We start from the raw sequence: 26,862 nt of genomic DNA on the forward strand, positions 1-26,862 counted from the left end.
GGGAAGAAAGGGAGATGAACAGAGGTGGATGGGAAGAAAGGGGAATGGACAGAGGGAAATAGGAAAAAATGGGGACGGACAAAGGGGACGGGAGGAAATGGGGGAAGAACATGATGAGACAGAAGGAAAAAGGGAATAACGGAAAAAACTGAAGGTGGAGGATCAGACAAGAAAATAAATACCTACATAAAAGCTAGTGACTTGGTGAATATATATATATATATATATATATATATATAAACACATAGTATTATGTGTGGGTCCTGTTGTCTTCATAAGCAGAAGACCAATGTACACAGTAATCACCCCATGGAATTTAGTTGGGGGGTGAAATCAGTCAGGGCAGGGCAGGGGGGGGGTGACACTGGCTATAGCAGCATAGTGTAGGGGAGGTTGATTGGATGGAGTTGCCAGGATAAGCGCATGCTACTCGGGGGAGATGGCCACGCTGCGGGGGGGGGTGTAGGCTGCTGGTGGGGGGTTGATATCACTGTGACAATGGAGGAGCACTACTTACTGGTCATAGCTACAGAGGAGGTTGATTGGACTGGGTTGCCTAGGTCAGCACATGCTGCCAGAGGGAGCTGGCTGCACTGCAGGGTAGAGGCTGCTATCACTGTGACTGGGGAGTTACTGGCCATAGCTGTAGGGGAGGTTGCTTGGACTGAACTGCAGAGATCAGCACATGCTGCTGGGGGGGGGAGCTGGCTACACTGTGGGGGGGAGGGGAAGGCTACAGCAGCGCTGGTGACAGGGGAGATTGGTTGGTGGGGGCCGTCTAGATAAGCACACGCCGCGGGAAGGAAGTAGGTGTTACACTGCAGGGGGAGGGGTTGGAGGAGACTGGCTGCACTCGCTGTAACTGCAGCAGCTCACGCTGCACACATCACGGGGGTGGAACTGATTGAGGTGAGGAGCTGGAAAAGGAGCCACGCTGCAGTGTTGCTGCTATATTGCCAGTGTGTCTAGCAGCAACACAGTGCTGCAGGTTCTCTCCAGGGCCAGATTTCGGGGGGCCCGGTCACGGTCCCCTTGGCACCCAACAGGCCCTAGGCGGACACCTAGGTTGCCTAATGGTAAATCCAGCCCAGATTGAGACTAATATATTATTTGTGAAAATTCTGCACTTGTGGACTTCAGTGAAGATAAGGAGAGTGACCCTGTTATTTGTATAATGATGATTTACAAGGGGCTGCAATTACTTAACTTTCTGGAGACGGACTTTGCAAAGTGGCAAACACCTTAATGCATAGCAGTTCAAGAATACCTACAGTGCATAATAGCTACTAAGTAATTATTAAAGCTTTAGTGCAAAGCATAAGGACTAATGAGAGACAACCGGGTCTCGGATAGAAGTACCATCTCTTCTAGTGTAAACGCAGGACTATCAAAACATTGGGCTCTATTTATTAACATTATTTTTACTAAAATAAAGTGAAAAAGGGGGTTTTTCATTATTATTACTTTAGTATCACCTATAGTTATTAAAGGGCAATTGGAGTAAAATTCGTAAAATTCTACTCCAACCCGTAAGTATCACTTATTTTTAGTAAAGCAGATCGCATTTCCCATAATTGTAACTAGAGTTACTAAAAATAAATTGTAAATAAATATCGGGGAAAGCCCTGTGATAATAACGCCACCGGGAGGTGGTGTTATCCAGGGTCTCCCCCGGTTACCGGACTCCTACTCTGCCCTAACGGAGCCAGTAATCAGCTGTGTGGTCTAAACAGACCGCAAGCTGATTACTGTAAAAAAAAAAAGAGAAAAAAATTGTCAAAATTTTTTTTTACTTACCTGACTCCAGGGACCAGTGATCGGGCCTCCGGTGATGTTCTCCCTCCGGTCAGCTGGTCTCCCATTGTGCACTGTGGCCCGGTCATCAGGTGATTGGGTCCCAGTGCAGTATGGGAGATCACGTGATCGGAGGCATGGAGAACATCACCAGAGGCCCGGAGCATGCAGGTAAGTGTAATTAAGGGAGAGGGGAGGTGGCAGGGGGGGAGGGGGGTCTAAGGGAGTGGGGAGGTCGCAGGGGGGAGGGGGGCTCACAGGGGGTCCGCGATCGCTGGGGGTGGGGCTTAGCGCCGGGGGGGGGCGACGGTCGGTCGGCACATGCGTGGGCACTTTGTTATGGTATTTTTGGCAAAAATACCGTGACTAGTGTGCGGAGGGGATTCGCAGGGACAGAGCTTTATCTCAAGCTCTGTTCCTGCAAGGGATTTGTAGTAAATCCCTGTGATATTGCCTGAATTCGCAATGCAAATTCACTCATTAATATCACTCTACAATCTGCATTCAATATGCGGATTGTAGTAAATAGAGCCCATTGACTTAAAGGTCCACGTATTAATATTCATTACTTTTATAAGTAATGTGGTTCAGTTAAACTCAATGCCTACTATATGTATTTTACTGAGTATTCAAAGGTTTATGTTTATGGGAATATAATTATTGCAATCAATTGAGTATATTCAGGTCTAGGTAAAGTGGTAAAAGTTTGCTCATATATATCTGTATCTATGCTTATATAAACTATAAATAAACTATAGACGTTAAAAATATAATTAATAGTGTGTCATTTATCTGGAGGAATGGTGAGAGCTGTCATGTGACATGGGAACCTGAGAAAACAAAAGAGCAGGTTAGTTACTATAATACTATATTATAGGAAACAGTATATTTACACAGAGAGTTTTAAATAGGCTTTCCCAGCCTTAATACTACACACTATCCGAACGACTACATAATAGAGTTTTCCCAAGTAGGCCCAGACTACTACCAAAACTTGGGTGGAGGCACTGATAAAAGGATGCACGCCACTTAGTGGGAGGTTAAGTGGAGTTAGTAACCTACTGTAAGTTCCCTTTATAGAGTAAAAGGAGGGGTGGGGTTACACCATTTTTTAATGTTGCGCTAGTCGCATTCCAACGTCAATACCACTAACATTCTAATACAGTACCCATACATATTATACCTCATTTTATTTTTGGGGGGTTCAGAACAATTTGTATTTTCAGAAACTACAATTAGCCTTTCTGTACATTCTATCAAGCCAAATAAAATTTATTTAAAATGGTGAAAAAGTGATTTTTTTTTTTTTATTGAAATTTTAAGAAAGTGAACCAAAAGCAAACATGATTTAATTCCACCTTATAAACACCACAAAGAAATAGCTTGCGGTTTTTGTTTCGCTAATAATTCAAATTTCCAAAATAGCAAAAAGCAGGATTCTATGAGCAGGTTTTGAACTTTTGACAAGAAAACTAAATTTTCACTTTAAATGAAAATGCCTTTTTTTTTTAAATCTTTGCTGTCTCGATTCAAACACTTACTACTGTATGTGTTGGAATAATATGGTAGCCCAAAAAAGCCTACTATTTTCTAAACTAGCTCTACTGCAATTTTTTTTTATTTAACATAAGATGAGATTTAGATCCCCCCACTGAAGAAAATTTAATTTTTTTGTGTACTTTTTCAGTCACAGGACCTGATTCAGACCCGCTTGCTAAGGGCCGATTGCTCGCTCTGAGCGATCTTCCCTCATCTGCGTATACATATAATTCAGAGTGCGCGTGCGCAAGCCATTCATTGCGATCTGCTTTTGGTAGCTCGTAAGTCACTATCAGGTCGCTGCTTGGAGTGACAGATAGTGCCGTTTGTGGGTGGTAACAGGGGAAGGTGCTTGTGAACGGGGGAGTGGTGTTGCGAACGCAGGCGTGTCTGTCCACCAAAACGGCGTTTAAAGGGCATGCAGAATTAGCAAAGTAGCGTCATTGTACATGTCACCTGCATGTATTTCAGCCCGCACTGATCGCTGTGCTTGCGGCAGGTTAAAGCAACCCCAAGGGCTGCGAGCAGCTCCGATGGCTCACGATGGTCCAGATGAATCATACATTTCCCGGAGATGACGTGTGTTGCGAGTGGCAAGGGGGCGTCTTCAGACATTTGCGGGTGCACTTTGCCGTAGCTCACTAACACACAGTGGGCATCCTTACACGACGCAGTGTGAGCGCTTAATTTACATATCCGGCCCCTTTCTGCAAGCGAGTGATCGCATCTTGCGAGCGGGTCTGAATCAGGCCCATTGTCTGCTAATCGCCCCTCAATTGTACCCTCATGTGTGTCTGGGCCAATATGGCAGATATATGGCACATTGTTTTGTTTTATTTGCTATATTCATTTTGTATTGTTTACTTGATGATTTTAGTACTCGTTTAAATTGTTTAGAAAGAGAAAAAGAGCAGAAATCTTTCCCTTTTTTTAATAAAGACTATATGGTTCAAAAAGATCCCTCTGTCACACACAACACTGAGGTTCCTCCGCCATACAGAGCATTGAGATCCCTTTATTAAATAGAATACTGAGATCCCTCTGTCACCTAGAGCAATGATATCTTCATCATATAGAGCACTGAGATCCCTCAGACACATAGGGCACTGAGATCTCTCCGCCACACAGAGTACTGAGATCCTTCCGTTACTTAGATAGGGCACTAAAATTCCATTGCCATATAGAACACTGAGATCCCTCTGTCATATAGAGCACTAAGATCCTATTGTCACACAAAATACTGAGATCCCCTGATCACATACAGAACAATGACATCCATTCCCTCCATCCAGTGGCGGAACTAGAGAGTGGTGGGCCCAGGTGCAAGAATATGCTTTGGGGCCCCTTATGCAGTGCCCCGAGTAGTTGTCCCCCTATGCAGTGCCCCCAGTACTGCCCCTTATACAGTGCCCCCAGTAATGCCCCATATGAAGTGCCCCCAGTAGTAGTCCACCCTATGCATTGCCCCCAGTAGTAGCCCCCCTAAGCAGTGCCCCAGTAGTGGTCCCCCTTATGCAGTACCCCCAGTAGTGGTCCCCCCTATGCATTGCTCCCAGTAGTGCCCCTCATACGTTGCCTCCAGTAGTGCCCCATATACAGTGCCCCCAGTAGTGGTACCCCTATGCATTGCCCCCAGTAGTAGCCCCTATGCAGTGCCCCAGTAGTGGTCCCCCTTATGCAGTGCCCCCAGTAGTGGTCCCCCCTATGCATTGCTCCCAGTAGTGCCCCTCATACAGTGCCCCCAGTAGTGGTCCCCCTATGTAGTGCCCCCAGCAGTACCCCTTATACAGAGCCCCCAGTCAGTGCTGCCAACAGGGGGGGACTGCCGGGACTGGAGTCACGGGCCAAAACAATCAGACAGTGAGGGAAAGGCCCGCCCGCCGCCCGCTTGTCACCCGCTCCTACACCTTCCCTCTTTGATGGGCCCCTCAGTTGTCTGCCATGCTGCAACAGACACAGGCTGTCTCTCACTGCCTGATCTGATTCAAATACTGAATGCCTGGCTACGGAGCTCCGTTCGGGCAGCATTTAGCAAATATGAGCATGTGCATAAGCAGGGCTGTAGCAAGGACGCTCCAGCCCAGCTTCTCTGCCTGCCTAATTAGCTGCCTTCAGGTTCCTGGCGACTTACATATACATGAGTGGCCGCGCCGGCACCTAGCTGTCCCTGCTGGCCTCCCTCCTCCATCAATGATGACAGCACCGCACCACCTTGGGACCCAAGAAGAGATGAGCCGAACCCAGACCACCCATTAGTCTAAGTGCTGAAATCATTAAATACAATATTTTATTTAAGGAGTGGAGTGAGGGGGGATAATCTAATTAAATATATTTTATATTGGGAAGGGGTGAGAGAAGCATTAAATATATAAGGGGTGAGGGTGAAGTGTTGTCCGGATGGGGAAGAGGTCATATCATAATATATATATATATATATATATATACACATAATATTTTGACTGGAACTCACAGGAACATATGCCTAGGTGTTAAACACCTTAATAAATCACGCTATAAGCGGCTCCTTTACCCTGATATTTTATATTTGTTGTCGGAGCCATTTGTAGCGTGATTTATTGATGTAAATAAGTCCTAAGATTGCTGCCTGTTCTGATATATATTGTATATTGACAGGATTAATAACCCTGCAGTTGCCTGGTTCAATGAGGGAGTTTCCCTTCCCCTCCACAGACCCCGCCCCTCAGCAGACTCGACCACCATTAGGGCTGCTTCCTGAAATTTCCCAAGGGAGGGCCCTGCCTATTATTTCAGTCCCGGGCCCCACAATTTCTGATGACAGCCCTGCCCCCAGTAGTGACCCCCCCTACATTTATAAGACAAACGCACACACAAAAAAAAAAAACACACCTGAATCCCCGTTCCTGCACCCGCTGCTGTCAGTTCCTCTGTCCTCCCACTCTGCATGATGGGAGAGACATCATGATGTCTCTCCCATCACCCACTGCCGGAGGCAGAGCTCATAAGTTAGCTCCAGCCCGGCTTCCTCCGTGGACGCTGCAGCTAATGACAGTCTGTCTGACTCTGGCGGCGGTGTGTAAGTTACTGTGTAGTGCGGACCACTCTCACTGCGGTCCCCACTACACTTAAATACTGTGGGGCACCACAGTGGGCCCCGGTGCAAGGCACCACAGTGGGCCCCGGTGCAAGGCACCGACGGCACCGCCGCTAGATCCTCCACTGCCTTCATCGCATAAAGTATGGAAATTTCCATCACACGCAGCACTGACATGTATGGAAGTTTGCTTGAACTGAGTACAGAGGTAGTAATTGGGTAGAATAGTTATAGGTATTGATTGTTGAATAGTTACACCTTCTTTTTTTATTATTTTTTATTTGTGCTTTATTGTATTGTTATATGAACAAATTGCATTTGCACTAATTTTTTGCTGTGTTGCTCAATTTGTTTATTTTATTTGATTACATTAGTATTTGTTTAAATTGTTTAGAAAAAAAAATCAATAAAGAATACATGATTGAAAAAAAAATGTGTGCCCCTTAATTTTTTGAAGCCAGGATGCTGGGGTTGGAGAGATAGAGAGACTTAAAGGGCAAAATTTACTAAGCGGCGGGTTCTAAACCCCAGCAGTTTGATGGCGGTTTGACGGCGGGTTCTAAACCCAGGGGTTTCTAAATTACAGCCCTGTTCTATTCTGTACTAAAATGTGTTTTGACAGCGGTTTTGGCCTTAGTAAATCTGTGGATAGCAAAAAAACGCTGCCAAAACCGCAACCAAACCACCGGGGTTTAGAACCCGCCACTTAATAAATCTTGCCCAAAGTCTCTAACCCCAGGATTTTTCATTCAACTTTTTTTTTTTGTGTCAAACACCAATGATAATTACAGATTTCTGTACAAATTTTAATATTAGACCATACAAAATTGTAGTGGTAAGCAAAGACCCACAGTACCGTGAATCTCTACCACATTGCTAACACTGACACAGCAGCATGATATGATAAAATAAAAAAGCAGTAACCTAAAATTCTAAGAAATAATAATTAGAAGTTATTAGAAGTTATAAAACTGATAGTGAGTTAGATACTTCAACCTTATAAATTCAGATATGTATACAAGGGCTGATTGAAAAGTAATGAGACTGCCTCTGTTTTTCAGTCCAATAGGTAGACATGGCAACATAGCGTTATTGTGAACCTGTGGTTCGACTGCCGTAGTCATCTTTGTTTGCTCACAGCAAGTGAAAGATATTTTTACATTTCGGCATGGCGGATGAGAAAGACGTGTCTGTGAGATTATATCAGAGATGTGAGATTGAATTTTGTGTTAAACTTGGAAAAAGTGGAAATGAAACTCATGAAATGTTATGGCAAGCATACAGTGGAGAAACATTTAGCCGTGCTGCAATATTTCAGTGGTGGAAGCACTTCAAAGAAGGTAATACGTGAGTGATTGATGAAGCGCGTTCTGGGACCCCATCCACCACAGTTACAGATGTCAACATTGCCATAGCAATGCCAAGAAGTTGCAAAATGACAGAAGGATAACTTTATGTGAACTTTTGGCTTCACTTGTCATCTCATTCGAATGGGTCCAGCATATTGTGACAAAGGAACTTAAAATGCATCACGTGTGTGCCAGGTACCCAGAAATCTCACAGAAGAGTTGAATCATGCAAGAACACCGTTCAAATGTCGGAGAGGATACCCAATTTCCTGACATCGATTGTGATGTGTATCACAATGATCTGGAATCCAAAAAACAGTCTAGTGTATGGAAACACTAGAATTCGTCTCCGCCCAAAATATTCTGTGCGACTTCTCTGGCATGTAAAGTCATGCTTCTGCTGTTCTTTGATGTGCACTGTATGATCCTACAGCACTGGGTTCCCTGTGGACAGAACATTAATGGTGACTACTATGCAAACATCCTGAAAACCCATTTGCATGTAGCCATGAGGAGGAAAGACCACATTTGCTGAAGAAACAGTGGTTTTTGATCCAACACAATGCCCGACCAAATGTTTCTGCTATAGCATTGGCAGCACTAACTGATTTTAATTGGACAGCACTGGAACACCCTCCATATAGCCCAGACTTTGCGCCTTGTAAATTCTGGGCATTCCCTACCCTGAATATTCTGATGAAGTGGAAAATGCCACAGCTGCAACACTAAAAGTGATGTCACAAAACAGTCGACTGCACTTCTTTGAATCAGTGTTGAAACGCTGCAAACAGTGTATTGAATGTGAAGGACGCTACTTTGAAAAAAAAAAATGTTCAGATCCTGTGGAGTCATCTGATTCTGAATAAAAAATCAGTCTCGTTACTTTTCAATCAGCCATCGTAGTTATCTCTATATTAAAATAATGCATAAACTAAACATGCTCATCAGATGCTGCAGGAGAAATACTAAAACTGCTGAACTCCCAATCAGCTAATGGGTGTGCCCTGTGTCAGCCACACTGTACATATAGTAAAGTAACAATAACTTATGCTAAAATAACAACTCTGACAGGTTTAATTGGATTAAAATAAAGGCCGGCATTTATTTAACTTATTTAATTAAGGGGATAATATTTTAAAGAAAAATATATGGTGGTGAAAAAAAGATGACTAACATAGCAAACCCTTACCATGCTCAAAGAAACTAACAAACATAAACGGCAAAGGTAGGCCGCCCAGGTGATGAAACAAACAGAATAATGGATACCCAACTAACCATCCCGTAAGGGAGATGATGCTGCCCCTGTGTTGTATATATAGAACTTAACTTGCACCTACTCTACTACTCAACAGAACTTTCCCACCAAAGTAAAGTTCTGGCTACACAACAATTGCACTGCCACCTTAAAACCTAAATCTCAGAACAAATCACCAAGAAAAAGTATTAAACCATCGGCACTTCATATGCACCCCATCCACCTTATAAATATACTTGTAACAAAAATGCATTAAAGGATGCTCAACCACACCTTGGGTCTGAAGAAATTTAGAAACGGTCCAGCTTACCTTCTTCTGGCCCTCATCTATAGCTACAGCACTGCAAATGCCAAACCAAACCAGCTGAGGAACCATAAAGGACTAGAAAAACTTACACCATGGCCAGGCCACAAGAAGAAGAAGTTCATAATCACACACAATAGAGAACTGCAGTCCCAAGGTCTACCTCTTTCCCAAGTCATTACCACCTAAATGCACCATGAGCATCTAAGGAACAGCATAATGGGCCAAAGTCTCCAACAATTGCACCAGCAAGCCATCCCACAACATCCCCCTGTAGCCTAACCAATGCACCCTACCAGATACGGAAAAAAGGTCTATTGAGAAAAAAAATAAAAACCTCTCAATGCCACTCCCCCAACCTCCCCTGTCGAAATCAGCCAGTCAAGGAGCTCCAAGTAGGAAATGCAAGGAAGGGGGGAAGCAGTCGGGAAGCCGATGGACGGAATCCCGACCGTCGGCTTCCTGACTGTCTAATCCCAGCAAGGATTAAAAATGACAGGCGTCGAAATCCCGATGCCAGTCATTTTCCCTATGCCAGGATCCCAACACCCAGCTTACCGATCAAAGGTAAGCCGGGCGCCGGGAGTGGACAGCCGTGGGGGGGGAGGGTTAGGTTTAGGGTTCCCGGGGGGGACTTAGGGTTAGGCACCCCCCCGGGAGGTTAGGTTTAGACTAGGGTAAGGGAGGGTTAGGGTTAGGCACCCCTTGGGGGGAGGTTAGGGTTAGGCACCCCCCCGGGGGACTTAGGTGTAGGTGGTGGGGAAGGGGTGGTTAGGCTTAGGCACTTAGAGGGGGGATTAGGGTTAGGCACTTGGGGGGGAGGTTAGGGTTAGGCACCCCTAAGGGAGGGTTAGGGGGTAGAATAGGTTAGTCAATACTTACCTTTCGACGATCGGGATTTTCACTGCTGCCGGGATGCCGCTCTTGGAAACCGCCAGCCATACTGTAACCAGGAAGGGAATAAACAAACACATGTACAATAAGACATAATAGACAGGAAAAGAGGAAAGAAATGACAAAAAAAACAAACCAACTCTGAAACCCAAAAAGCCCTTTGAAAGGTCATAGCAAACGCCATTTTAAACAACTGCTCTTTATAAGATGAGGAAGTCACTTCCACAAATAACGTCAGCAGCATAGGAAGCATATGATGTTAATGGGACGCTGCCTGTCCACTGGTACAGACGCTGCCCTGGCTCATCCCTGCAAGGTCTTTTCATATTAAGAAAGCTCTTGGTGAAGTTAGGAAAGCCTAGAAATATTATATACCTGTGAATGACCAAGATACTGCCGCCCTAGATCAACATAAAGTCACCAAATAGCAAATAACATCAAGCGATGCTCGCTCTTATCTGCATGACTCCTATTCCAAGAGAAGGCCTCCCATACATGCCATGCTATATCATAAGCTAGCAACGTGCCAGGGGCAAGCGACTGCCCAGATAACCCCTCCCCCATCCTTGTGGTTTAATCCACTTTCAGCATAGTCTGCCCTCAATTCTTCTGCTTAAATAGTTCATCTAAGCAAGTACTTAGATTTTTGTACATTCTGTCCAGTTGTAAAAATAATGTTATTTTTCTGGCATGTGTGTAGGTTGGGGGGGCGGGGGGGTGATACTGTTGTATCAGTAAAGCAGTCTACTTTTTGGACAATCAGCACAGTACACATTGATCACACTCTGGCCCTCATTCAGAGGCGGTCGCAAGAAGCAATTGCTCTCTCTGAATGAGGGCAGGCGCTTCTTTTTTTTGTGCGGCCTCCTGGGTTACCACCCACAGCTTAGCGACCGACCAGGGTGATGGTCACGATGGTCAAAACCATCGTGACCATCGGGGCTTGCGACGAGACCCTAAGGTTGGGTCTCGACAACCGCAAGCCCAAGGGAGCTTCCTGCTCTGATAGAGCAGGAAACTCCCCACTGACCTCACTGCTGAAGTCAGTGCGGCCGCCCACAAAACTGTAGGCGTTCCTTAAGGCACGCCTCCGTTTGTGAAACCAACCCCCCTGCCCCGCCTACAAAATGGGCCGAGCTGTCGATCAACATCGACAGCCGGCCCTTTTGTAGTGAGCTCCAGAGCGAGAGAGTTTCTCTCTTACTCCGGGGCTTGCGCACGCGCATCGACCCAGTTACAAGCGCTCAGCACTTGTGACTGGGTCTGATTGAGGTCCTCTGTCTCTATCTCTTTCTTATCTTCTCATATCTGGGGTGAAATGTAACAGCCTGCATTTTTTGGGAGCTGGCACGATTCCAGCTACAGATGTAGCCACGCTCATCTATTATTATTATTATTATTACCAGTTATTTATATAGCGCACACATATTCCGAAACGCTTTACAGAGAATATCTTACCATTCACATCAGTCCCTGCCCCAGTGGAGCTTACAATCTATATTCCCTACCACATACACACTAGAGTCAATTTTGTGGGGAGCCAATTAACCTACCAGTATATTTTTGGAGTGTGGGAGGAAATCGGAGTACCCGGAGGAAACCCACGCAAGCATAGGGAGAATATACAAACTCCACACAGTTAGGGTCGTAGTGGGAATCAAACCCATGACCTCAGTGCTGTGAGGCAGTAATGCTAACCATTACACCATCTATGCCGCGATGCGAGCACATAGTGGCATGGATTGCGTGACTAGTGTGCCTGCGTCTATGGCATGCATGTGCGTATGCACGCACATGTTCTAGACTACAATGGGAAGAAAGCTGGCCGCACCTAGTCGCTGCCTGGCGAACGCTGTGCTATGCCATGATGCATGAGCCCGTGTGCACACATTGCGGAAACGATGTATGCGGCTACATCTGTAAATAGACAATAGATTTAAAGCATCAATTAGTTTAAAGGTAAAACCACCCTATTTCTACGTTTATACTATTTGTGCTTTAAGGGCAGGATGTATCACAACCATTTTGCGGAAGAACCTCTCATTGACTATGATGTAATGTCCTGGACCAAAATTTACTTTCCATAAGAAAAGTTTTATTTTAAAGTCCCTTTTGAGTGCCTTCTTTTCTAAATTGAATATATAGTATATGTATATATAATATACACAGTTGAGTCACATTATTATGACCACCCCGTACATTCGATGTCGGCAGCATGTAGCCAGTGAAGTACAGTATGTCACGTGCCATGCGCTGGCTTGATAAGGTGTGCGATAGGCCGTCTGAACACATTTCACTCTTTGCTGTCATGGGTGAAAGGGGCGATTTATCAGAGTTGCAAAAAGGGATGATTATTGGCTTTCAGGCCAAGAGTGGCAGTATTTCTGAAAAAGTGCAGTTTGTGAGCTGTTCACATGCTGCTGTGGTGAGGGTGTATCATGACTGGACAAATGGTACCATTGCGAAAACTGCGGCGCACCACATGCCATTGATGTGAGAGGTGAACGTCGGCTACAAAGGTGAATGAGGGCCGACCGACACGCTGCAGTGGAGTAGCTCACCATCAAAATCAACCTGGGGGCCACCAAATGTGTGTCTAAAATGACAGTTCAGCGAACCCTGCTGCATATGGGGCTCCGAAGCAAACATAAGGTGACTGCACCTATGCTAACGGAGGTGCATTGGCGGAAAAGGCTTCAATTTTCACTCCTGTATCGGAATTGGACCTCCGCTGATTGGCGAAGGGTTGCCTATTCCGTTGAGTCATGTTTTCTGCTTCATCGAAAGGATGGACATGGAGCGTCAGGTGAGAAACATCTGAGAACAAACATCCTGCAACCATTGCTGGAAGAACACAAGCTGGTGGTGGCAACTCATCCATGTGGAAGGCACCCTCAACCGATTTGGTTATGAATCCATCCTTGCAGAGCACGTACACCCATACATGCTGACTGTCTTCCCTGTGGCGGATGGGATCTTCCAGCAAGGCAATGAGACATGTCACATGGCTAGGAATGTCCGACAGTGCTTAGACGAGCACGACCAAGACTTCCAAGTACTTCCATGGCCCCCTAATTCCCAGGACTTGAACCCAATTGAGCATCTGTGGGAACACCTCGATCGATGTGTTCGCTCTATAGATACTCCACAACGCACCCTCCAGCAGCTGTGGGATGCACTGCAGTCTGCATGGCTCCAGATTCCTGTGTCAACCTACAGTACTAGCACCTTACTGAGTCACTCCCAACCCATATAGCTGCTGTCCATGATGCACAGGGTGGTTACTCTGGCTATTAGCCGGTGGTCATAATAATGTGAATTGACAGTGTATATTTATGTATATATATAATATGTATATAATTGTTTTTCTATAGCTCCACCGCCAGCAGCTCCATCCACAGTTCCTAAACCTATTTTTCCAGAAAAATACCCCATAAGTAAGAAGAAGGACCACAGCAGATTTCAGAGATACTGTATCTGCTGTGTTACCATGGCAAAGGATTATATGGGGCTATGATTTTATTGCATGCGTCATAAACCCGGAAGTCTTTTCATCGCCCGAACTACTCTACCGTATATCAAGCTGTCCCGTTGGTTAACTGTATCTGCATACAAAACAAACAAAAAATAAAATCCCAGTATGCAGGTGAATAGGGGCGGGATGTATCTCAATCTAACTGCGATAAATGATACATCCCACCCTAGAATTAATGACAATCTCACCGGAATCTCTCCTGCAAATTGCAGGACATTACATTTGGACCCCAGTCTTCCTTACCCTCCCTACGGTACCTACTCTATTTTACCCTGTCTCACCCTGTATCTGTCTTATGCTGTCTGTCTCTCACTTTTGCCACTTAAACACCCACAATTTATATTGCAAAATGGCAATTGAGAGTGGCAAGGATCAGTTTATATGTTATCCAAAACATGCAAGACATGTGATTTTTGGGAAACTTATATTTTGCCTTGTTGTGTGATCTGATTTTGGGTAAGGGTCTGAGTTTGATAAGGTTTCCTAAAATCATATGAATATGAACCCCTCATATCTCTCTCTCTCTCTATATATATAAACTAGACAAAGAGATAATTCCACCAGTGACAATCTTATGCTGGCCCCAGACCACCAGTGTTTTATTTGTAGAAATGTGCACAGACCCCTGTGTTTTGGTTGTGGCAAAACCACTCTTCATTGTTATGATCTTTGCAAAACCACCTTCAAGTGTTTTGGTTCAAATTCGGTTTTGGATTTCTTTAAGATTTATAAAAAGCAAAAACAGATAAAATCATGTAATTTGGACACGCAATCCAAAACAGAGATTCATTTTTTAAATCCGAGTTTCGATCTTACAACAGACCCAAACTGGGACTCAGTTCTATTCGGAACCCCAAAAGTAATCTAAGTTGGGCTATGATTCGCCTCGGAACCCCTAAGTTCAAGTGTGTTAGTTTTTCAGGAAAACCGAACCGCACATCTCTAATCATTTGTGATCTTCAGTAAGGGGAAGTTGGTACAAATTAGGCTCTACCCCAAGTTGACTAAACAATGCTTTATTGTGGCTAAACCACTTCCATTTCAAAACAATCTATGCTCCTTTTTGAAACACCCAATCTCATTACTAAAAAATCAGGACTGTTGGCAGATATTACAGATAGATTATATAGAAGAACATTCTGATGCGGATGGTAATGAACACCCTGCTTTGGAGCAAGTAAATGTGAGCACATACACTCAAGGATCAGATTAAGGGTGAACATATGCAATCTAGAGGCATTCTATGGATACAGGGCCAGATTCAGCAGGGGACGCTATGCCGATATTTACGCAGATCGAGTGATTATTTCCCATTGTGCATGTGTGTAATTCGCACTACGCAGGAGTAACGATTGCTTTGTGATTATGTATACACAGATGATCCATTCGCAAAGTAAGTGTCATGTGGTCAGCGTTTGGGGGGAGGTAACAGGGGGTTGGTTAGGCAAATGCAGGTGTGTCTGACCATTTAAACAGCGTTTCATGGGCATGCACAAATTAGCCATTGCGATTGCATTCGCAGCATGAGAGCTCTCTGCGTGCAAGGAGAGCTGCAGTGTTTGCGGCTGGTCAAAATTGCCCTACATGCTGTGTGACTGCTTGATGTGCGTCAATGGTGCTGATGTTTACGCAGGAGTCCCACATTGGACAGATATGAGAAAGCAGCAGTGGGCATCTTTATGCCAGCTGTGCTTTGGCAGGCATTAGCATATTTTCGCAGCTGCATTCCGTGAGAAATCGCAGCTGCGATCATATTAGTGTCCTCTGCTGAATCAGGCCCACAGTAAGATTTTCAGGTACAATTGAACTCTTTTGACCTTGGGATGTTTTTGGTGTGCTACTCTCTCCACCATCCCAGGGCCTTATCTCCAACTAGCTTCAAGTTTCATCTATACTACCATTAATTAATATTATTATGGATTGTGCCTTAACTTACAGCAGCAAATATAGAAGTATTGTAAAGATATTCCTGCAAATTTTAGCCTACAAGAGATAGACCATGAGGATACAACATCACTAGGTAACAGATGAGCTATGGGTTAATCTGTATATCCAAAGACTAACAGTCTCAGATGCATGGATCATACATTATAATTAAATTCTATTTTTGCCTTTTTGGTATATGCACTGTAAATCAACTAGAATCTGTCTTCATCAATATGCACAGTTTCAGCTGTGAAACGGAATATCTCAGTCAAGTCCTGATTTTCATAGCGAGATACAGATATATACAGTGGTTAAAGAAAAATACGGTACGCTACTGAACTTGGAGTGTCGCGGTCATGTCATCTGGTGTCAAGGCTGGCATATGGGTGTGACTGTGTATGTATATGTGTGTGCTTGTATTATGTGATTGATTGATTGAATGTATGTACAGTATGTGTAAATGTGTGTGACTGTATATATGTGTGTAACTGTATGCATAGCATGTATGTGTATATGTGTGTGTATTTGTGTATATATGTGAGACTGTATGTATGCATACCCCTCTAAATGCACAATTTTGTCAGGACAGTCCTGTTTTATGGGAACTGTACTGCCGTCACACCTGTGGTCAGTCCAGCTGTTTGGGGAGCACTGCATGCCCGCAGCATGATAAAAAACAGGGGTGTGACACATGGCCATGCCGCTTTTTGTGGACATGTCAAAAGGCATGATGTCCACATCCCCAATGTTGCTCTTCAGGGCCCCCTGGGTAAATCCTGGAGGTGCTAAAGAGCAACATTTGGATTTAGGCCCCCAAATCCTTAATCCAGGTCTGCATGGTTACTGCAACTGTTTCTGCCATGTGCATTTCTGTGTACACATATGTGATTTTATTCTCTTACTCCATTTAACTAAGGGTTCACAAGTGGATGGTCTATATAGGTCTTCTGAGGTGGATACCCAGAGATAAATGTACTTACTTTGTTCTTGTCAACTTGTGAAAAAATATCTTATATTTAAGCTCAAAACATCAAGTGAATGCAAGGAAAAATGCTTGCATAATGTAGAAAGGACTTGGCACAGAACCAAACTTCTCTATGACTTCTTCCATTATAAATTCATGTTAAGATCATGTAACTCAGCTCTCACATTACATGGCCCTTATCAGATACCACTCCTTAAAACACAATATTCCCTACAACAAAAATACCTTCTCTCATTACCCTCCCTTTGATGAAAGTGCAGGAGGCTTATACATTTTGGGAATATCCCTGCTAGACCTGAAATACAATTTAAAATATAGACATGCACTGGTTCCTCTTTGAAGGACACTGTGATTCGTGACTACTTCAAAAGAAAAAATCACCATCCACCAGACTAATTGCAGATCAGTCCTAATATCTCCAGGGAAAAGAGAAGAAAAGAACTCTCATCTTTTTGGGGGCACACTTAGTAATTAATGTAAAATCTAACTTTTATTAAATTATGTTTAAAAATAATAAGTCAATACTGAGACAAACAACATGAAAATAGACAGATATAAAAATTTATAGGCGCTAATACAGCAAATATTGATAAAGTATTCAAGTCTCAATATTTAATGATTAAAACAGCAGTCTTAACAGTCTATATACACAGGAAATGATTGTATATAAGGCATTTTAGAAAAATTATAAGTCAATTCGTGAGTAATTTGTATATCACTAAACATACTAGTGCTTGATGCTAGTGTATATTGTACCAGCATCCCCTGCAGCCAGCATAGAATAAAATAAACACATTGTACTGGTTTATCTGCTTTTCTTTACCCATATAATGTGTTTATTTTAGATAGATTGACCTGGCTGATACTGGATTAATACTGTAGATATATAATAAAACACTCTTCTTACTGTAACTGGAATGCTGGAGTGGTAGAACTTTGCAATGTATTGACCAGGCTGAAACTGGGTTGTCACTGTAGTCCAAAGCCAGGAGCACTCAGATGGTAGCAGGACCGGATGCAGACAAAACACCGGAATGGGTAGTAGGTGATGATACCAGGAAAGGCATCAAATGGAGCAGGAACCAGGAACACTCACCATGTAGTGAGAATGGTACACACAGGCAAGTTGTAGGTTCGGGTAACTGGAACAGGTAGGTATTCTCTGTGCAACTAGTGGGATAGCTGGTTTAGGCATACACAGAACCAGATGCTGACCAGACACCAGAATGGATAGTGGATGCTGATACCAGGAGCAGCATCAATGGTGCAGGAACCAGGAACACTCACCATGCAATGAGAATGGTAAACACAGGCGATTTGCAGGTTTGGATAGCTAGAACAGGTTGAGATTTTCTGTGCTGCCAGTAGAATAGCTGCCACAGGTGTAGATCACTTGCAGGAATCCATAAAGCAGAAGGAAGCAAAACTGCACAAACTGGATACATGTAACAGACAACAGGAGCTCAGTATAGCTCACTCAGTAGGAACTGAGGTTAGACATTGTACTGGCAATTAGGTAGAGTCAGCAGCTGAGATATATACCCCTGGGTTACCTGGGATAAGCTGAGCAGAGACAGGGGATACGGTGAGGCTCAGGCTATCACTTGATTTGCTGTTGCAAACAGGTGATCAGGACTTGTCACTGCAGTACTCTGTAGCAGACTTAGATCTTCCTTGAGGCCTAGCAGGCCGAGAAACACTGAAGCCTGTGCATCTGGGATGTGATAGAGAACGCTGGCAGAATCGGTAAGTGACCTGGCGGCAGGGGAAACAGACCCGGGTTGTGACAAGTAACTAATGATGTTAGCATACATCTATGGAAGGGGATCTATCCACTACCACCTGTGCAGGCCCAGGGCAAGGCGAGTCTTCAGATCTCAGATGGCCCTGGATTCCCTCTCAGATCAGGCGGTAGTAAAAATGTTGTGTTTGAAATAGGGGTGAGCGGGTTCGGATTTCTGAAATCCGAACCCCCCCGAGCCCCCCCGATCCGAGTCCGATCCGAGTCAGGCTCGACTTTTCCCGCCTGACTCGGATCTGACATCGAGGCAAAACGTCATCATCCCGCCTTCCGAGTCTCACGGGTTTTGGATCCTATATAAGGTACCCGCGTCGGCGCCATTTTCTCACTCGGCTGTGGACAGTGAAGAGGGAGGGTGGGAGTTAGTGCTGTGTAGTGTAGTGTAGTGTAGTGCTGCTGTTGTCCACTACTTCAAAGTCCATAGGGGCTGGCTGTGTTGTGCTGTGCTGCTGTTGTTAATAGGGGCTGTGTCCACTACTTCAAAGTCCATAGGGGCTGGCTGGACTGTGTTGTGCAGTCAGTTCCAAAGTCCTGTGCAGTGTCCCAGTCCTAAAGGGGTGCTGTAGTGTTGTCCAGGGGGTGCTCTGTCCATCAGGGGTGCTCCCCCCAAGTGCTAAAAAAATAATATATTTTCTGTGTTTGTGAATTGTGTGCGCAGTAGCCGCATGTGCATCAACAAAGTAGTGCCAAGCGTGCGCCTGTGTCATAAGTAAAGGGCCGGCTGGCTTGACCGTTAAGGGTGCTGTAACCCCCGAAAGTACACTCCAGTCCAAACCAAAAAAAAAATTATTTTCTGTGTTTGTGAATTGTGTGCGCAGTAGCCGCACGTGCATCAACAAAGTAGTGCCAAGCGTGCGCCTGTGTCATAAGTAAAGGGCCGGCTGGCTTGACCGTTAAGGGTGCTGTAACCCCCGAAAGTACACTCCAGTCCAAACCTAAAAAAAAATTATTTTCTGTGTTTGTGAATTGTGTGCGCAGTAGCCGCACGTGCATCAACAAAGTAGTGCCAAGCGTGCGCCTGTGTCATAAGTAAAGGGCCGGCTGGCTTGACCGTTAAAGGGTGCTGTAACCCCCGAAAGTACACTCCAGTCCAAACCAAAAAAAAATTATTTTCTGTGTTTGTTAATTGTGTGCGCAGTAGCCGCACGTGCATCAACAAAGTAGTGCCAAGCGTGCGCCTGTGTCATAAGTAAAGGGCCGGCTGGCTTGACCGTTAAGGGTGCTGTAACCCCCGAAAGTACACTCCAGTCCAAACCTAAAAAAAAATTATTTTCTGTGTTTGTGAATTGTGTGCGCAGTAGCCGCACGTGCATCAACAAAGTAGTGCCAAGAGTGCCCCTGTGTCATAAGTAAAGGGCCGGCTGGCTTGACCGTTAAAGGGTGCTGTAACCCCCGAAAGTACACTCCAGTCCAAACCAAAAAAAAATTATTTTCTGTGTTTGTGAATTGTGTGCGCAGTAGCCGCACGTGCATCAACAAAGTAGTGCCAAGCGTGCGCCTGTGTCATAAGTAAAGGGCCGGCTGGCTTGACCGTTAAAGGGTGCTGTAACCCCTGAAAGTACACTCCAGTCCAAACCAAAAAAAAATTATTTTCTGTGTTTGTGAATTGTGTGCGCAGTAGCCGCACGTGCATCAACAAAGTAGTGTCAAGCGTTCGCCTGTGTCATAAGTAAAGGGCCGGCTGGCTTGACCGTTAAGGGTGCTGTAACCCCCGAAAGTACACTCCAGTCCAAACCAAAAAAAAAATTATTTTCTGTGTTTGTGAATTGTGTGCGCAGTAGCCGCACGTGCATCAACAAAGTAGTGCCAAGCGTGCGCCTGTGTCATAAGTAAAGGGCCGGCTGGCTTGACCGTTAAGGGTGCTGTAACCCCCAAAAGTACACTCCAGTCCAAACCAATAAAAAAATTATTTTCTGTGTTTGTGAATTGTGTGCGCAGTAGCCGCACGTGCATCAACAAAGTAGTGCCAAGCGTGCGCCTGTGTCATAAGTAAAGGGCCGGCTGGCTTGACCGTTAAGGGTGCTGTAACCCCCGAAAGTACACTCCAGTCCAAACCTAAAAAAAAATTATTTTCTGTGTTTGTGAATTGTGTGCGCAGTAGCCGCACGTGCATCAACAAAGTAGTGCCAAGCGTGCGCCTGTGTCATAAGTAAAGGGCCGGCTGGCTTGACCGTTAAAGGGTGCTGTAACCCCCGAAAGTACACTCCAGTCCAAACCAAAAAAAAATTATTTTCTGTGGTTGTGAATTGTGTGCGCAGTAGCCGCACGTGCATCAACAAAGTAGTGCCAAGCGTGCGCCTGTGTCATAAGTAAAGGGCCGGCTGGCTTGACCGTTAAGGGTGCTGTAACCCCCGAAAGTACACTCCAGTCCAAACCTAAAAAAAAATTATTTTCTGTGTTTGTGAATTGTGTGCGCAGTAGCCGCACGTGCATCAACAAAGTAGTGCCAAGAGTGCGCCTGTGTCATAAGTAAAGGGCCGGCTGGCTTGACCGTTAAAGGGTGCTGTAACCCCCGAAAGTACACTCCAGTCCAAACCAAAAAAAAATTATTTTCTGTGTTTGTGAATTGTGTGCGCAGTAGCCGCACGTGCATCAACAAAGTAGTGCCAAGCGTGCGCCTGTGTCATAAGTAAAGGGCCGGCTGGCTTGACCGTTAAAGGGTGCTGTAACCCCTGAAAGTACACTCCAGTCCAAACCAAAAAAAAATTATTTTCTGTGTTTGTGAATTGTGTGCGCAGTAGCCGCACGTGCATCAACAAAGTAGTGCCAAGCGTGCGCCTGTGTCATAAGTAAAGGGCCGGCTGGCTTGACCGTTAAGGGTGCTGTAACTCCCGAAAGTACACTCCAGTCCAAACCAAAAAAAAAATTATTTTCTGTGTTTGTGAATTGTGTGCGCAGTAGCCGCACGTGCATCAACAAAGTAGTGCCAAGCGTGCGCCTGTGTCATAAGTAAAGGGCCGGCTGGCTTGACCGTTAAGGGTGCTGTAACCCCCGAAAGTACACTCCAGTCCAAACCAAAAAAAAAATTATTTTCTGTGTTTGTGAATTGTGTGCGCAGTAGCCGCACGTGCATCAACAAAGTAGTGCCAAGCGTGCGCCTGTGTCATAAGTAAAGGGCCGGCTGGCTTGACCGTTAAGGGTGCTGTAACCCCCGAAAGTACACTCCAGTCCAAACCTAAAAAAAAATTATTTTCTGTGTTTGTGAATTGTGTGCGCAGTAGCCGCACGTGCATCAACAAAGTAGTGCCAAGCGTGCGCCTGTGTCATAAGTAAAGGGCCGGCTGGCTTGACCGTTAAAGGGTGCTGTAACCCCCGAAAGTACACTCCAGTCCAAACCAAAAAAAAATTATTTTCTGTGTTTGTGAATTGTGTGCGCAGTAGCCGCACGTGCATCAACAAAGTAGTGCCAAGCGTGCGCCTGTGTCATAAGTAAAGGGCCGGCTGGCTTGACCGTTAAAGGGTGCTGTAACCCCCAAAGTACACTCCAGTCCAAACCAAAAAAAAATTATTTTCTGTGTTTGTGAATTGTGTGCGCAGTAGCCGCACGTGCATCAACAAAGTAGTGCCAAGAGTGCGCCTGTGTCATAAGTAAAGGGCCGGCTGGCTTGACCGTTAAAGGGTGCTGTAACCCACAAAGTACACTCCAGTCCGAACCAAAAAAAAATTTATTTTCTGTGTTTAGCCGCACGTATATATCAAATCGATATAACATAAATGGAGGACCAAACTTTCTCCGATAAAAATAAAATAGAGAAAGATCAAGAACCACTTCCTCCTAGTGCTGAAGCTGCTGCCACTAGTCATGACATAGACGATAACATGCCATCAACGTCGTCTGCCAAGGCCGATGCCCAATGTCATAGTAGAGGGCACATACAATCCCAAATGGCAAAGTTCAGGAAAATGACCTTGAAAAAGACATTTAAATCAGCTGAAGAGAAACGTAAACTTGCCAATATGCCATTTACGACACGGAGTGGCAAGGAACGGCTAAGGTCGATCCCTAGTATGTTCATGACTAGTGGTTCAGCTTCACATGACGATGGAAGCACTCCTCCCACTAAAAAAATCAAAAGAGTTAAGCTGGCAAAAGCACAGCGAAGAACTGTGCTTTCTAAGAAGATATCACAAATCCCCAAAGAGAGTCCAAGTGTGGTGGTGGTTGCGATGCCTGACCTTCCCAGCACTGGACGGGAAGAGGTGGCTCTTTCCACCATTTGCACGCCCCCTGCAAGTGCTGAAAGGAGCACCCACAGTCCACTTGCTGATATGCAAATTGAAGATGTCACTGTTGAAGTACAACAGGATGAGGATACTGGTGTAGCTGGCGCTGAGGAGGAAGTTGGCGAGGAGGATTCTGATGGTGATGTGGTTTGTTTAAATCAGGCTCCGGGGGAGACAGTTGTTGTCCGTGGGATGAAAAAGCCCATCACGGTCATGCCTGGGCAGAAGACCAAACATTCCACCTCTTTGGTCTGGCAATATTTCTATCCAAATCCGGACAACAACTGTCTTGCCATATGTACCATATGTAAAGGTGAAATAAGTAGGGGTAGGGACGTCAACCACCTAGGAACATCCTCCCTTATACGGCACCTGCAGCGCGTTCATAAAAAGTTACTGTCAAGTTCAGAAACTTTGGCTCAGACCGTAAGCAGTCCAGGGACACCTAAATCCCGTTGTCCTGTTGTATCCAAGCGCCTGCAAACCACACCGTCAACTCCCTCCTCGTCAATTTCCTCCTTAGTCAGGATCGGAAGTAGTCCTGCAGGCCATATCACTGGCATGACTGACTCTCCTATCCGGGATTCCTCCGGAGGATCCTGCATTGCTACGCCTACTGCTGCCGCTGCTGCTGTTGCTGCTGCTGCTGGGAGTCGTTCATCATCCCAGAGAGGAAGTAGGAACACCACTACTTTTACTAAACAATTGACCCTCCAACAGTCCTTAGCGAGGAGGATGAAGTACGACAGCAGTCATCCTGAAGCAAAACGTATAACTGAGGCCTTGACTGCTATGTTGGTGTTAGACGTGCGTCCGGTATCCGCCATTAGTGCAGTGGGATTTAGACAATTGATGGAGGTAGTGTGTCCCCGGTTCCAAATCCCGTCTAGATTCCACTTCACTAGGCAGGCGATACCGAGACTGTACAGAAACGTCAGAAAAAGTGTCCTCAGTGTCCTGAAAAATGCCGTTGTACACAATGTCCACTTAACCACGGACATGTGGACAAGTGGAACAGGGCAGACTAAGGACTATATGACTGTGACAGCCCACTGGGTAGATGTATCACCTTACGCAGCAACAGCAGCAGCGTCACCAGTAGCAGCATCTCAGAAACGCCAGCTCGTTACAAGGCAGGCTACGCTGTGTATCACCGGTTTCAGTAAGAGGCACACCGCCGACAACCTCTTAGAGAAACTGAGGGAAATCATCGCCCAGTGGCTTACCCCACTTAGACTCTCCTGGGGATTTGTGATATCTGACAACGCCACCAATATTGTGCGGGCATTACATCTGGGCAAATTCCAGCACGTCCCATGTTTTGCTCACACAATAAACTTGGTGGTGCAGAATTTTCTGAAAAGCGACAGGGGCGTGCAGGAGACGCTTTGGGTGGCCCGAAAAATTTCTGGCCACTTTCGCCATTCAGCGACTGCGTGCCGAAGACTGGAGCGCCAGCAAACACTCTTGAACCTGCCCCGCCATCACCTGAAGCAAGAGGTTGTGACGCGGTGGAACTCAACCCTCTATATGCTTCAGAGGATGGAGGAGCAGCAAAAGGCCATACAAGCCTATACATCCACCTATGACATAGGCAAAGGAGGGGGTATGCACCTGACTCAAGCGCAGTGGAGAATGATTTCCGTGTTGTGCAAGGTTCTTCAGCCCTTCGAACTTGCCACACGTGAAGTCAGTTCAGACACTGCCAGCTTGAGTCAGGTCATTCCCCTCATCAGGCTTTTGCAGAAGCAGCTGGAGAAAGTGAAGGAGGAGCTAAGACGGAGCGATTCCGCTCGGCATGTGGGACTTGTGGATGAAGCCCTTCATTCGCTTTGCCAGGATTCCAGGGTGGTCAATCTGTTGAAATCAGACCACTACATTTTGGCCACCGTGCTCGATCCTAGGTTTAAAGCCTATGTGGTGTCTCTCTTTCCGGCCGACACAAGCCTGCAGAGGTGCAAAGACCTGCTGGTGAACACACTGTCAGCTGAAGCGGAACGTGACACGTCAACGGCTCCTTCTTCATTTTCTCCCGCAACTGGGGCTGCCAGGAAAAAACTTAGGTATCCTAAGCAACCCGCTGGCGGTGATGCAGGGCAGGCAGGACCAAGTTTGGACATCTGGTCCGGACTGAAGGACCTGGCAACAATTTCTGACATGTCTACTGTCACTGCATATGATACTGTCACCATTGACAGAATGGTGGAGGATTACATCGGTGACAGCATCCAAGTAGGCATGTCAGACAGTCCATACCTGTACTGGCAGGAAAAAGAGGCAATTTGGAGGCCCCTGTACAAACTGGCTCTATTTTACCTGAGTTGCCCCCCCTCCAGTGTGTACTCCGAAAGAGTGTTTAGTGCAGCCGGGAACCTTGTCAGCGAAAGGCGTAGGAGGTTGCTTCCACAGAATGTGGAGAAGATGATGTTCATCAAAATGAATTATCAGCTCTTCCAGGGAGACCAGCCTCCAGAAGGTACAGAGGGACCTGTGGTGGTGGATTCAAGTGGGGACGAGTTAATACTTTGTGAGGATGAGGATGTACACACTGAAGAGGGTGAGGAATCGGTGGATGAGGAGGATGAGGATGACATCTTGCCTCCGTAGAGCCAGTTTGTGCAGGGACACATTAATTGCCAGCTTGTTTTGTGGGGGCCCAAACGAACCAATCATTTCAGCCACAGTTGTGTGGCAGACCCTGGCGCTGAAATGATTGATTTGTTAAAGTGTGCATGTCCTGTTTATACAACATAAGGGTGGGTGGGAGGGCCCAAGGACAATTCCATCTTGCACCTCTTTTTTTCTTTGCATTATGTACAGTTTGGGGCCTAGTTTTTCTAACTGCCATCCTGCCTGCCACTGCAGTGTCACTCCTAGATGGGTCACGTGTTTGTGCCGCCCACTCGTGTCGCTTAGCATAGTCATCCAGCTACCTCGGTGCAACCTTTTGGACATAAAAACACTATTGTGAGGTGTGAGGTGTTCAGAATAGACTGGAAATGAGTGGAAATTAAGGTTATTGAGGTTAATAATAGCATAGGAGCAGAAAAACCTACAAATTCTGTGATTTTAGCTGTTTTTATGCTTTTTTTCAAAAAAATACAGATCCAAAACACAAAACCCAGAACCCAAAACACGGAAGGGTGGTTTTGGCAAAACCAATCCAGATCCAAAACACGAAGAAAGATCCAGATCCAAAACCAAAACACAAAACACGAAAAGTGGCCGGTGCACACCCCTAGTTTGAAATGAATTGTCCTACCCTCCTGAATTTCTATGAGCAGGTGAGAGATAGTTTATAGCCTATGGTGAGGAGCAATTTTGCAGTGTCTGGATTGCAGAAATTAACAAGTGCCCTTCACTTTATGGCCACAGGATTAGGGAGTACAAATCAACATTTTCACAAAATTTAAGCCAAGTGATAAATGCCCTTAAAGAAATGTTGAATAGACATATGTTCTTCCCAAGTCAGGAATCAGAGTGGCAAGGCCTTAAGGTCGCCTTTTTTAGGATCTCTTGCAAGCAAAGGTCTTGGACACTATAGACTGCACTCATATGCCACTAATATAACCATACTTGAGGCGAGAGTTATATGTCAATAATCACGATTATCACTCCCACAATGTGCATGTAGTCAGTTATACAAACCTTAAAATAATGAGTGTGGTCACAGGTTTCCCTTGTTCCTGCCATGATGCCCAAATCGTGTGTCATTCAGACCTGTATAAGAATGAAGAAATGCCAGAGTATTTGAGTATTTATCAAAATTCGATTTTACTTTCGTTTTGATGTGCGATTTAGCTCACCTCAAACTGAATCAAATTGAAAGTTCAAATCCCTCTTCAAACCCTCATTTACTAACATTCGATTTTAGAAGCACTTTCTAAATCAAATTCGATTTGGTTCGGTTTTGAACAGTGATTTGCTGTTTGATTTGGCATGTTCATGTACAAATCGAACAGCAAATCCCACTTCAAAATGAACTGCAAATCCCTGATGGAATAGAACTGCTTCATGCTTTCACTTTCAGCATGAGCAGTTAGTTTTCACACAGATACATGCATACATCAGTGAGATGCAGAGCCGTAACTAGACTTTTTGGTGCCCTGTGCCAGAAAGAGCATTGGCACCCCCCTCATTTTTCAAAGGGACATAATGCACCCAAAAAAGGGCCATGGCTTCA

At 45.2% G+C, this 26,862-nt stretch overlaps 1 long non-coding RNA gene across 1 annotated transcript in view; it reads left to right on the forward strand.

The window, feature by feature from the left end:
* The first annotated feature begins 18,290 nt into the window (after positions 1 to 18,290).
* Positions 18,291 to 26,862, forward strand: part of LOC148516896 (uncharacterized) — a 40,489-nt gene continuing 31,917 nt past the window's right edge. Inside the window, exon 1 of the long non-coding RNA XR_015879353.1 lies at positions 18,291 to 18,400. This is a non-coding gene — a long non-coding RNA (uncharacterized LOC148516896). The remainder of the gene's footprint in view (positions 18,401 to 26,862) is intronic.

The sequence above is a fragment of the Taudactylus pleione genome, unplaced genomic scaffold (genome assembly GCF_031769625.1).
Source record: "Taudactylus pleione unplaced genomic scaffold, aTauple2 ptg000232l, whole genome shotgun sequence".
Taxonomy (NCBI): Eukaryota; Metazoa; Chordata; class Amphibia; order Anura; family Myobatrachidae; genus Taudactylus; species Taudactylus pleione.